The sequence below is a fragment of the Mytilus trossulus genome, chromosome 12 (genome assembly GCF_036588685.1).
Source record: "Mytilus trossulus isolate FHL-02 chromosome 12, PNRI_Mtr1.1.1.hap1, whole genome shotgun sequence".
Classification (NCBI taxonomy): Eukaryota; Metazoa; Mollusca; class Bivalvia; order Mytilida; family Mytilidae; genus Mytilus; species Mytilus trossulus.
Genome location: NC_086384.1, coordinates 23,452,011 through 23,465,164, shown reverse-complemented (window position 1 = coordinate 23,465,164; position 13,154 = coordinate 23,452,011). Strand labels below are relative to the sequence as shown.

General features: G+C 32.1%; 1 pseudogene; it reads left to right on the top strand.

Moving 5' to 3' along the window:
• Positions 1-4,230: 4,230 nt before the first annotated feature.
• On the top strand, positions 4,231-12,385 carry LOC134692875 (heat shock 70 kDa protein 12B-like; annotated as a pseudogene).
• Positions 12,386-13,154: the final 769 nt, after the last annotated feature.

Below are 13,154 nucleotides of genomic sequence, written 5' to 3'. Positions count from 1 at the left end.
CATATCTGACCAAAACTTATTTGTTCGTTTAAAAGAGGGACGAACGATAACAGAGGGACTGTCAAATGCATAGAATGAAAATAAACTCACAACATCAAGGCTAGAAAATAAAAAGACAAACAGACAAATAAAAGTACAGAAGACACAACATAGAAAACTAAAAGACTAAGCAACATGAAAGTTCTTTTAAACAATTTTAAAATGGGATATAATCTCCGTTGAAATGTTGATATCAATCGTTTAACTTATTTTCTGAAAATCTGTAGATAAACTATCAAAGCAAATGCGAGGAAACGTTGGCAAAATATGTGTTTTGATAATATATAGTTCAAGTTCAGATTCCATACTCTATTGTGAATCGCCAATCACAGACAGAATCATCAAGTTATATGTGGATCTGATACGAATAATTGAATTGTTTTAATTACAATTACATGAATAACATACATAAATATCAAGTTTACAACATAGCAGTCTCCTTTTGTCTTTCAATTTGTTAAATCAACGCTCTCAAAATTGCTTTGATATATTTCCATATGCTAAACCAACAAATATTAACTATCTAAGAAAATGCGAGGACAAATTGCCAAAAGAGGTATTTAGATAATAGTTTAAGTTCAACACTCCATTGTCAATCGCCCATCACAGACAGAATAAACAAGTTAAAGTTGGATCTGTACCAGTAATTACAATGCTTTAATTAGCATTACATGAATTACATACATATATTTTATGTGTGTTTTAACATCTACAAGACAGTTACACTGAAACAAACTGAACTCTGAATAATTGGTCAATTGTGTTCAAGGTTGGCGTGTGGGCTTTTCTCATTGTTTACGTATGGTGGCCTATAGTTCTTAATGCCTGTGTCATGTTGTTCTCTTGTGGACAGTTGTCTCATTGGCAATCATACCACATCTTTTTTTTTAATATACGTATTCTTATAATCAACATTGGAAAAAATTATATATTATAGGCGTTCATACAAAGTGTATGTATATGTAAAAGTTTCCTAAATAAGGTTTGTTTTCACATCATTAGATCTGATAACTGATCAAGTTATAATTGTATTTAAAGGCAAAGAAATTGTAATTGATTATCTAGATTAAGAAGAATTTGATAAGCTTTACATATAATGGAAAAATCGGAACTCCAACGTGTATATGTATTATACGTATCTTTGATGTGTATGTGTTTTACAAGGAAATGAATGTAGAAGACAGTGGATTTCGCTTTTACATTCGTATCTGTGTAATCAAACTGTTATATGGAGTCTGGTATTTCATCTTCTCTCTACTTGAAGAACATAAAATACATTATCTATTCAAACTGTTGTATTTGTTTTGTTCACATATAATTGTCAATATAAAGGAAATGTACACTACTGCCGTACAAGTGAGAGGTTAAACTAGCTTTAATAAAACTCATCGTTAACGAGCGTTGCGTCTGCAAAAAAAACATTAGTCACAAGGATAGACCATTATTTTGTATAATCGCTTCTTAAAACAACAATTCATCGCTAAATATGTAAACTATTTTACTTTATCGATATGAAAATTATCAAATTAAATTTTTCAAACGGTTCAATAGATTATCCTGTAAACTTGAAACAAAATATTTCTAAATGTTATTTTTAATTCCAATTTCTCCAAGTTTTTAATTATTCTATTCAGGCAATTCCGTAATCCATCTGCCATTTCTTTGGGGAAAGAAAAACATCATCCGCAAAGTATTAGCAGTTTTATGTTGGTCTCAATTTGAACTGGTTCAAAGATATTGATTTTGTTTTTCAATTTACATACATTTAGATGTTGCAATTCATATTTAATATTACAATGAATAAAACCTCAACAAGAAGAAACAGCAATCAAGTTCTTAGATACATGGTTAACGGGAGGTTAAATAGAAACATTATATTACTAGTCAACATTTCATTTCCTATATTTAAAACGCGATTGTCCTCAATGATCCTCAATGTCAGGTAGTTTTAACTATTATGGTAAATACACAAAACGATTTGTCATTTCTAAAAGAAGTAATTTTCCCTAAACATCAAAACTACTTTTAGAGGTACAATTGTTAGTGAACCTAACATGAAAGTAGAGCACATCAATTTTTAATATATGTATATATAGTAACTTATCATTTCAAATCCTTTTTATATTCCATGTGTTTTTGATTACGTATTTTTTTACCCAAAAAAACCTAAAGATTCAAGTTCGCATGTTACACAAGAAGCGACAGATACTGAAGGTATACTCAAAACTCATACGTCCACGGAAATAAAATGCCTTGAAATAGTTTACAGAACATTTTACAAAATCTCTAAAATAATCCAACACTTTGCTGTTGGGAAGGTTAAAAAATCTTGATATACTAGTGGCACCTTGAGTGCTTATGCTAAGTTAATACTCAGGGTTGGTTAACTTTCACGGTGGTGAAAAGAAATCAAAACAGGACCGGATAGTGCTTACGAGCATATCCTTAAACAACTGTGACACAGATATTTTATAACCTATGGTCAATACCATATTGATTGCATCTACAACACTTTCAAAGGGACGACTTAACTTCACTACTTTGGACATTTTGTTCGATGCTTCCTTGTAAGCAGCAACTCTCTATCAAGGTATAAAGCATCCATATGTTCAAGCTAATAACAATCAAATAATATCTCCTGTGAATAAACTCATCATAGATACCAGGACTGAATTTTGTATATACGCAAGACACGCGTTTCGTCTTAAAAAGACTCATCAATGACGCTCGAATCCAAAAAAAGTGTAAAAGGCCAAATAAAGTAAGAAGTTGAAGAGCGTTGAGGACCAACATTTGAATTTATAATTTTATAGTTGATCACCACATCATTTATAATTGGAATTTGGTCTAGATTTATAACATGATAAAGAGGGCACCGATGGTTGATCATTTGTCATCTGATATATATTACGTGCTTGGTTGGGGACTTACCGGTCATAGCTGTTTGTTTTTTTGTCCTGTACTAGTTTAATATCGCAGTTGTTAAGTTGTTGGTGATTTAAAGGCATAATTAATAGCTTTTATCATGAATACATTGACATTTTATGGATTCAATTTCTTCCTTGTAAAATTGCTACAACACACGTATTGTTAAATGCATATAAGTTATTTAGATACTTATACTGTGATTTGATATTACATTCTATAATTTAGACATTTAACACGTTAATTCGACCTGTTATTTTTGTTACATCGACAAGGACTGAGCACTTATGACGTTGTGTTGTTCTGAATCAAATGTTTGTAAGGACATGCAACACCGGTGAATCCATTAGCACTTACGTTTTGTCAATTGTTTCTCTGAAGGAGCATTCAATGTATTTATGAAAAGAGCAATACAACCCCTATAATTATATAAAAAGAAGAAGTGGTGTGATTGTCAATGACACAAAAATTAACAACTATAGGTCACCATACGGCTTTCAACAATGCGCAAAGCCCATACCACATAGTCAGCTATAAAAGTCCCCGATAAGACAATGTAAAACAATGCAAACGGGAAAACTGACCGCCTTATTTATGTACAAAAAAGAACGAAAAACAAATAGGAAACACATAAACATACGACAACCACCGAATTACAGGCTTCTCCCTTGGATCCGGACTGGCACATACATGACTGGCTTGATCTTATAAGTGCCCCAGAAGAGTCTACAAATTCCGTTTCACATGTGGCAGCTGTTATGTTGCTCATTTTAAATTTATTAACTATAATAGTGTTAAAAGTATTGAAAGCCACTATAGAAGATGACATACAATGTGTAAGAAATGCCTTTAACTAACTGTGTCAAATTACGTCATATGTTTTCACATGGACTTTTGTAACGTTTGTTTTTTTTAAATTTATTTTTCTATTTTGATTATTTTCGCCTCTATTAACCTATCAAGTTGGTTGCTTTGAAAATCAAACTAACACAAAAAAGAAATAAACAGGTGTATGCTTACATAATAACGGTATCATGAATACATGTATAAAACATATAGTAATAAAAAAAATATAATATTTGTAGAATGAAATTGCAAATCATCTTTTCATTTTGCATGTTTTGATTTTATTCCAATAAAACGATAAAATTATCCTTTTTTTTTCCATTCTAGCGCGCCTTCATTGATATAAAAGGCCTATTTTTAGTTTTTGGTATTTTTTTCTTCATTCAAATGAAATCTATAAATACATTTATGAAATACTTCCTGGAATACACCCTTTGTTAGTATAGCAACATGATGACCTAAATGGCAGGTAAGGATATAGATAATTTATACATATACATGTATAAACAATGTTCAAAATTTCGTATTTTTTATTTTTCATTTCTATAGTGTATGGGTTGTGTTAGTTTATATATCAGGACTTTCAATATTTCTATTTTCGTGTGTATAATTTTCATCATTGTGAAATTTAATATTATAAATACCCTGCATTTATTATATGTCTTAACTGAAAATTAGGGTGTATTCCTTACACGGTATCATTCTAATAAACCTAAATATCATTGAACCTAAATATCATGGTAGCCGTAAAAGTATATATAGAAAATTACAATTTAGTCATGATCTCACGGATGTTTAAAATATTTATAATTTTGTATTGTTATATCAGTAAACATTCCCAATTCAGACAATAGAACGAAAATTTAACACGTAATTAAAATTTGAAACACATCAAACGAATGATTATCAGCTGCCATATTCCTGACTTGGTACAGGCATGTTCTCATGTATACAATGATGGATTATACCTGGTCTTAAACCTAGCAAAACCTCTCACTTAATTTGACAACTTTTCAACCTTAAAGATTACACTTCTATGAATATAAATAATACAATTTCTAACATAAAGTCCTCGTATGGCTTAAACCAGGGATATCGTTACCATAAAGTACTTAATTGGTTATCAAAAGTACCAGGATTATAATTTTATACGCCAGACGCGCGTTTCGGCTACATAAGGCTCATCAGTGACTTAAAACCTTTACTAAATTTTTCCATCGATATAAAGATTTGGTTATAGTTCGTTCTTTTGTTGTTCTGTTATATCACTGTCCAAGGTTATGGGGAGGGTTGGGATCCCGCTAACATGTTTAACCTCGCCACATCATTTATGTATGTGCCTGTCCCAATTGCAAGTCAGGAGCCTGTAATTCAGTGGTTGTCGTTTGTTTATGTGTTACATATTTGTTTTTCGTTCATTTTTTTACATAAATACGGCCGTTAGTTTTCTCGCTTGAATTGTTTTACATTGTCTTCTCGGGGCCTTTAATAGCTGACTATATGCGGTATGAGCTGTGCTCATTGTTGAAGGCCGTACGGTGACCTATAATTGTTAACATTTGTGTCATTTTGGTCTTTGGTGGATAGTTGTCTCATTGGCAATCATACCACATCTTCTTTTTTATATAAAGAATTTAAAACTGTGCAATTTTTAGTATGAAGTTCCCTAAAATTCATATCATTAATGGAAATGGAAGGTTCGCCATATGCAGTACTTTATGTTGCAAAGGCTTAATGTGACATGTTTTTAAGATAAATATATGCATTGGATATCTAAGAGACTTCCTGAGAATTCAATGCGTCTGTTATCTAACAGTATTTATCTGACCTCATATAAACTTATAGAGATATGATTGGTTCAAAGTTTACACGTGGTGACTTTGTTTATTTGGTATAGGGTGTTCTAAAAAAAATAGAATTAGTTAGCATACATGGTTAGTAACCATATTATTATTAGTAAGGAGTTACTTCCCATTCAAAACTAAAAGATGCCACAACCCTTTATAACAACAACACGGTGCTGAAGAACAATTTAAAATGATTTCATAGACGAAGAAATTGATTATAAAAGTTAAAATAAATTCATAAATCATAAAACTTGACAAGTTGTGGTCGTTGGCATAACGGAATTACTCCCCTTTCAATCACAAAAAAAAAAACTAAAATCTGAAAGGATACAACAGACGAAGAAATTGATACATGTAATGAACAATTGAAATAAATTCACTAAACAAATTTAAAGCTAAAAAGTTGTTTTTGTTGGCACTTTTTTGTATGTATAGACAAATGGAAGTAGGATATAAATAGTATTGAAGACTTGATCACTCTGATAGACCGCTAGTCAAAATACCACATGTGAAGATATCCGATAAGATGAATCCGTTACACGGTGTGCTATTTACCTGATACGATTATATATATCGTATATTTCGTATCATTACACATTTATATATCGGATTAGGTCACTAACGCATCATGTAACTGATATTTTACCCTAGATGTGTTTCTATCAGATGAAACATAGAGATCATATATTTAAGGCAGTGGGTAAGCAATACGAATAATCTTCGATTATCAATTTTCTCCCTAAAAGAGCCTTAGTTCAAGAATCTACTGTATAAACAAATGAATCTAGTCTAAGAGGCATGATTTTTTTATTAGTTGTTAGTGGCTTTGAACTAGCTGTCAGATAACTGCGAGTACGCTCAGATCTGTTCATTGTGTCTTTTTGTGTCGGGATGTATAAGTACCCGGCCACGTCCACTTATATTTTTTGTCTATCTGATGAGTTAAACCTTTTTCAACTATTTTTTTTATAGTTCGTTCTTATGTTGTACTGTTATACCACTGTCCCAGGTTAGGGGAGGGGGTTGGGATTCCGCTAACATGTTACACCCCGCCACATTTTTTATGTATGTGCCTGTCCCAAGTCAGGAGCCTGTAATTCAGTGGTTGTCGTTTGTTTATGTGTTACATATTTGTTTTTCGTTCATTTTTTTACATAAATACGGCCGTTAGTTTTCTCGCTTGAATTGTTTTACATTGTCTTCTCGGGGCCTTTAATAGCTGACTATATGCGGTATGAGCTGTGCTCATTGTTGAAGGCCGTACGGTGACCTATAATTGTTAATATTTGTGTCATTTTGGTCTTTGGTGGATAGTTGTCTCATTGGCAATCATACCACATCTTCTTTTTTATATAAAGAATTTAAAACTGTGCAATTTTTAGTATGAAGTTCCCTAAAATTCATATCATTAATGGAAATGGAAGGTTCGCCATATGCAGTACTTTATGTTGCAAAGGCTTAATGTGACATGTTTTTAAGATAAATATATGCATTGGATATCTAAGAGACTTCCTGAGAATTCAATGCGTCTGTTATCTAACAGTATTTATCTGACCTCATATAAACTTATAGAGATATGATTGGTTCAAAGTTTACACGTGGTGACTTTGTTTATTTGGTATAGGGTGTTCTAAAAAAATAGAATTAGTTAGCATACATGGTTAGTAACCATATTATTATTAGTAAGGAGTTACTTCCCATTCAAAACTAAAAGATGCCACAACCCTTTATAACAACAACACGGTGCTGAAGAACAATTTAAAATGATTTCATAGACGAAGAAATTGATTATAAAAGTTAAAATAAATTCATAAATCATAAAACTTGACAAGTTGTGGTCGTTGGCATAACGGAATTACTCCCCTTTCAATCACAAAAAAAAAACTAAAATCTGAAAGGATACAACAGACGAAGAAATTGATACATGTAATGAACAATTGAAATAAATTCACTAAACAAATTTAAAGCTAAAAAGTTGTTTTTGTTGGCACTTTTTTGTATGTCTAGACAAATGGAAGTAGGATATAAATAGTATTGAAGACTTGATCACTCTGATAGACCGCTAGTCAAAATACCACATGTGAAGATAGCCGATAAGATGAATCCGTTACACGGTGTGCTATTTACCTTATACGATATATATATTTATCGTATATTTCGTATCATTACACATTTATATATCGGATTAGGTCACTAACGCATCATGTAACTGATATTTTACCCTAGATGTGTTTCTATCAGATGAAACATAGAGATCATATATTTAAGGCAGTGGGTAAGCAATACGAATAATCTTCGATTATCAATTATCTCCCTAAAAGAGCCTTAGTTCAAGAATCTACTGTATAAACAAATGCGTCTAGTCTAAGAGGCATGATTTTTTTATTAGTTGTTAGTGGCTTTGAACTAGCTGTCAGATAACTGCGAGTACTCTCAGATCTGTTCATTGTGTGTTTTTGTGTCGGGATATATAAGTACCCGGCCACGTTCACTTGTAAATTTTGTCTATCTGATGAGTTAAACCTTTTTCAACTGATTTTTATAGTTCGTTCTTATGTTGTACTGTTATACCACTGTCCAGGTTAGGGGAGGGGGTTGGGATCCCGCTAACATGTTTAACACCGCCACATTATTTATGTATGTGCCTGTCCCAAGTCAGGAGCCTGTAATTCAGTGGTTGTCGTTTGTTTATGTGTTACATATTTGTGTTTCGTTCATTTTTTTACATAAATAAGGCCGTTAGTTTTCTCGTTTGAATTGTTTTTACATTGTCTTATCGGGGTCTTTTATAGCTGACTATGCGGTGTGGACTTTGCTTATTGTTGAAGGCCGTACGGTGACCTATAGTTGTTGATGTTTGTGTCATTTTGGTATTTTTTGGATAGTTGTCTCATTGGCAATCATACCACATCTTCTTTTTATAGCGTCAAAACACTTTTTAGCACAAATAATTTATAGTTATTAACAAGATACATAGGCGTTGACATTTTTTCCTATTTAAAAGTTTTGTAGTTTCTGATCGTTTAAGTTTTTACTCGTTTTAGTTTTGCAGAACATTTGACATGGAGAGAGGAAAAAGTTCGAAAGAAAATGTTTTGGTAGTAGTCGCCATTGATTTTGGGACGACGTATTCTGGTTGGGCCTATTCATTTCGCAAGGAATACAAGGAAAATCACACAAACATTAAAACAAAAGGTGGCTGGAAAAATTTTGATGGCCAAGCAACAGAGAAGACACCTACGGTAGCTTTATTCACTCCTGAAGATAAATTTCATAGCTTTGGTTATGAAGCAGAAAACAAATATGCGGAACTGGTTGACGAAGAACAATCAACTGGTTGGAAATATTTTAAGAGATTCAAAATGGCACTTCTCAGTGACGAAACGAAACAGTTTGTGCATCAACAAAGACAGCTGGTACATATTTGAATTATAAAATATACAAAAAACAATAAAAAATCTATAATACAATATTTTCCCAAGTCTGATTAACAGCTTAGTCTTACTATGAAAGTTAAGGAGAAGCACAAATATAACGACCTCCAATGCAAGATAAATTCAAAATAAGAAAACTCATTAAGATTGTAAATATCAAATGTTATCAAAAAATGGAACGAAAAGACATGATTTTGTTAAGATGATTTGTAGATGAAGATAACCATAGTATTATCGTTTTTTTTTTAAATATTCACAGTATCAAATGTACCCTTTATATGTAGGGTTTTAGTTGAGTGGCCATGTAATGCATGTTGTAAGAAGTTATAGTCTAGGTATGATTTGATAAATACGATGACTTGATAATTCTTCAATGACACTTAATGCATGGGATAATAAAGCTAAAAATCTTGGACATGAGATTAAATGTGCGTCTTCCATTGGTTCTGTTAACCTTGTAATAAAGGTGATTGTTGACGATAGGTAATTATATAAATGTACAGATGAGGGTTTTTTTTGCAATATAACATAAGGCGAGAAAACAGCCGAAAAATATAGAAAGCGTGTATTCAACAAATATATATAGACTTTTCACCATGATACCGTGGTTCAACCAACAAGTTGTTCTTTTTACTATTTTTTGATTTTCAACCTTTGTCAAATACATATTTGTTCTGTAAAATTTTAGACTAGCGTACACTTAGATAAGGCTGACGAGGTATGTTTTTTTTTACATTTACCAATAAAATATATGTTGCATTGATGATATTTACGATTGTCATTACAGGTAACTGGAAAAATATCTAGGCATCAAAAGCTTAAAGATGTGAATGGGGAAAAATTACCATCTATAACCGTTGTTTCAGAATGTCTGAAGTTTCTGAAAGACGACTTTCTAAAAGCTTTAAAAGAAAAGGTGAATTTTGTTGAGATGAAAGATATTCATTGGGTGATTACTGTGCCAGCTATCTGGTCGGACGAGGCTAAAGAATTCATGAGACTGGCAGCTAATCAGGTAAACTTAAATTAATTATATGGTCACTGTGATATCTATATCGAACTAAATTTGACCATTTTTACTTTCAAAAGTCATGAGACAGAGATTTTCTAATGCGCATCTGGCGTACACAATTTAAACTTGATTTATGATCCGTTATTTATTGGAGATAATATCACTATTGAATGAAAAACAAGTGTGAACCATTGTGTTGAGGGGTTCGATCAACAAAATTCTTAAACAGATATAAATGATGATTATTTTTTTTAACCTATACGTTGTACCATGAAATAAAACAGACATAGGAAAGTCCAATGGCTCGTGGTCACCATCTTTTTATAATACTATTTATATACAAAGAAGACGTTGTATGATTTCCAATGAGATGATGCCAATGCAATTTAGATACACGTTTTAGTTAGTTATAAATCAAATATAAAAATTTGGGTAAAATTGGTGAGCACGAGTTTTACAATTAGTGCCGCTTAACAACATAATTATTGGCCAGAAAGTTAATGATAGAGAAAACGCGTGTGGTCTCTGTCGGACTTAAAATTTGATATCCTTATGTTGTTATAGCTTTGCTATTGCTAATACATATGGCATACTGTTTCCCTTTGCAGGCAGGAATTGACGATACACTATTATCGTTGGCTTATGAGCCTGAGGCAGCAGCAATATACTGTAGGAACATAATTATACAGAAGAAAACTGATGGGGAAGATCATAGCATGGCATCTCTTGATCCTGGTGAAAAATTCCTTGTATTAGATTGTGGAGGTAAACGTTGTCTATATATATTAACGTGATTAGCCACTTCATTAATAAACATATTTCAAACAAAAATTAAATAAAGTTATATTTTTAAATCGTCGTTCATAAGGTGCTGTGTTATTCCCTTCAAATAGCGATAAAAAAGATTTGTTTAAAAAAACAAAAATTAAAAATTAAATGTGTGTTGCGCATTTAGGTATATCTAAATAGGAGTTGATAATAAAACAATGTATGCATTGTAATGTGATATTTTTGTTTTTGCAGGTGGCACGGTTGATATTACAGGCTACACGATTGAAAAAGGTAACAAGCTTATCGAGTTATTTCCTCCTACAGGAGGACCATGGGGTGGAACCGAGGTTGATAGGCAGTTTCATGATTTAATAGTCGAAATATTTGGCAAGGACGTGTGGCATACGTTTGAAAAGTCTTGTATGGACGACAGCCTTGAATTTATGAGAAGATTTGAAGGACGAAAGAAAGTCTTTGGCGAAAATGATGAAGATAAAGTAAGAATACAGTGTCCCGGTGAGCTGTTTGAGCAGTACAAATCTAAAACAGGTTTAGACTTCCAATCGGAGTTAGGTGTTAAAAAATTAAGAGATAAGCTTGTTTTTCCAACACAGATAATGAAAGATCTTTTTCAAAAACCTTTGAATGCAATCATTGACAGTGTAAGAAAATTGCTGAAGAAACCTGAATTAGAAGGATTGAAGACAATACTCATGGTTGGTGGTTTCTCAGAATCCACATTACTATATGAAGGAATAAGATCAATATTTCCAACATTGAATGTTTTCAGACCACATGAAGCTGTCCTATGAAAGGGGCAGTCATATTCGGTCATACTCCTGAAATAATCACTGAAAGGGTTTGTGCGAGATCATACGGAATTGCAGGCAACATTCCATTTGATTCACAAAAACATCCACAGCGATGTCTAGGATATTATGAAGGCATAGCTAAGTGCACAGATAGTTTTCAAACAATAGTGAAAAAGGGGGAAATTATATCATTGGAACATAATTCTTTTGAACGTACATTTCTACCAACTTATGGATCTGACGAAGAGGCATCAGTTGATATATATGTTTCCCGAGATCATAATCCTCTTTATACTTTTGGTGATGGCGTCAAACGTTTAGGTTCCCTCGTTTTGAAAATCCCAGACACTAAGAAAGGGAAAAATAGACTAATAACTGTACGGATTGCTTTCAAAGGCACCGAAATCGTTGTTACAGCAGTAGAACAAGGCACCAGTAACATTGTCAGTGAGAAGTTTAATTCGATCTAACACATTTTTCGGAACAGTTTTAACTGTATATCAGTAAATAATGTTAAACTTGAAAATCTTTGTGCATTTGTATTTACATACCTCTACTCAACTGTATATTTTAAATACTTTATAATCTTTCTCTGTTTAAATGTAGCTAAAAAACATTCACCTCGAAAGCATTTGAAAAAAAACACCGAAGGTTAAGGACACAGAAAACATCAATCCATCGAGTGATAATATCAATTTGTAATATTAGTACTGCAACCAGAGGTCATTTTTTAAAACTTTAATGGTCCGGTAGAACACACACCTAAATTATATATCGATGGAAAGAGGAAAACGTGTACAATAAGAAAAGTTGGGTCGTAAAAATCCAGAGTGGTCACAATTTTTTGAAATTGAGGTCAAAGGTCAGAGCTAAAAATATCAATATTTCAACTACAAGGACAAAAAGGAGAAATATTCTGATATTTATTCAATAGAATGCTACTAAAACAATTTGATCATAAGCATATGCTATAAACGATGTTAAAACGACAAATTTGACTACCTATATGAAGAGCTACCATTACAAAATGGCGTCGATTTGGAACCTTCTGATTTTTTTCCATTTAAGACATAGCAAAAGAAGAAGTGGCCTTGTCCTTTTCACATCCATAAACTTTCATATCGTGTATAGTGTTTCACTAAAGTATATTACAAAATTATTTTCTAAACTATAAAACACCAGTTTATCAAGTTATATCAATATTTTTTCTATCTTTGAAAACACCAAAATTAAAGCGCTGAAACAGTGTTTTAATTTTGCATTTTAAAGGTTGTGCATTTTGTAAAAAATAGTATCTACTTATAGATAAATACATATTGTGTATTTGCCAAGTCAAAACAGAGCAGTTATAACACAAAATATACTAAAGTCACCCGAGGCGAATGCGAGGTTTATAAAAAAAAAAACAGTTTGGTGCATGCACATTTTTTAGTGGGATTATCCTGGTAAAAAAAGTCAACTTATTAAT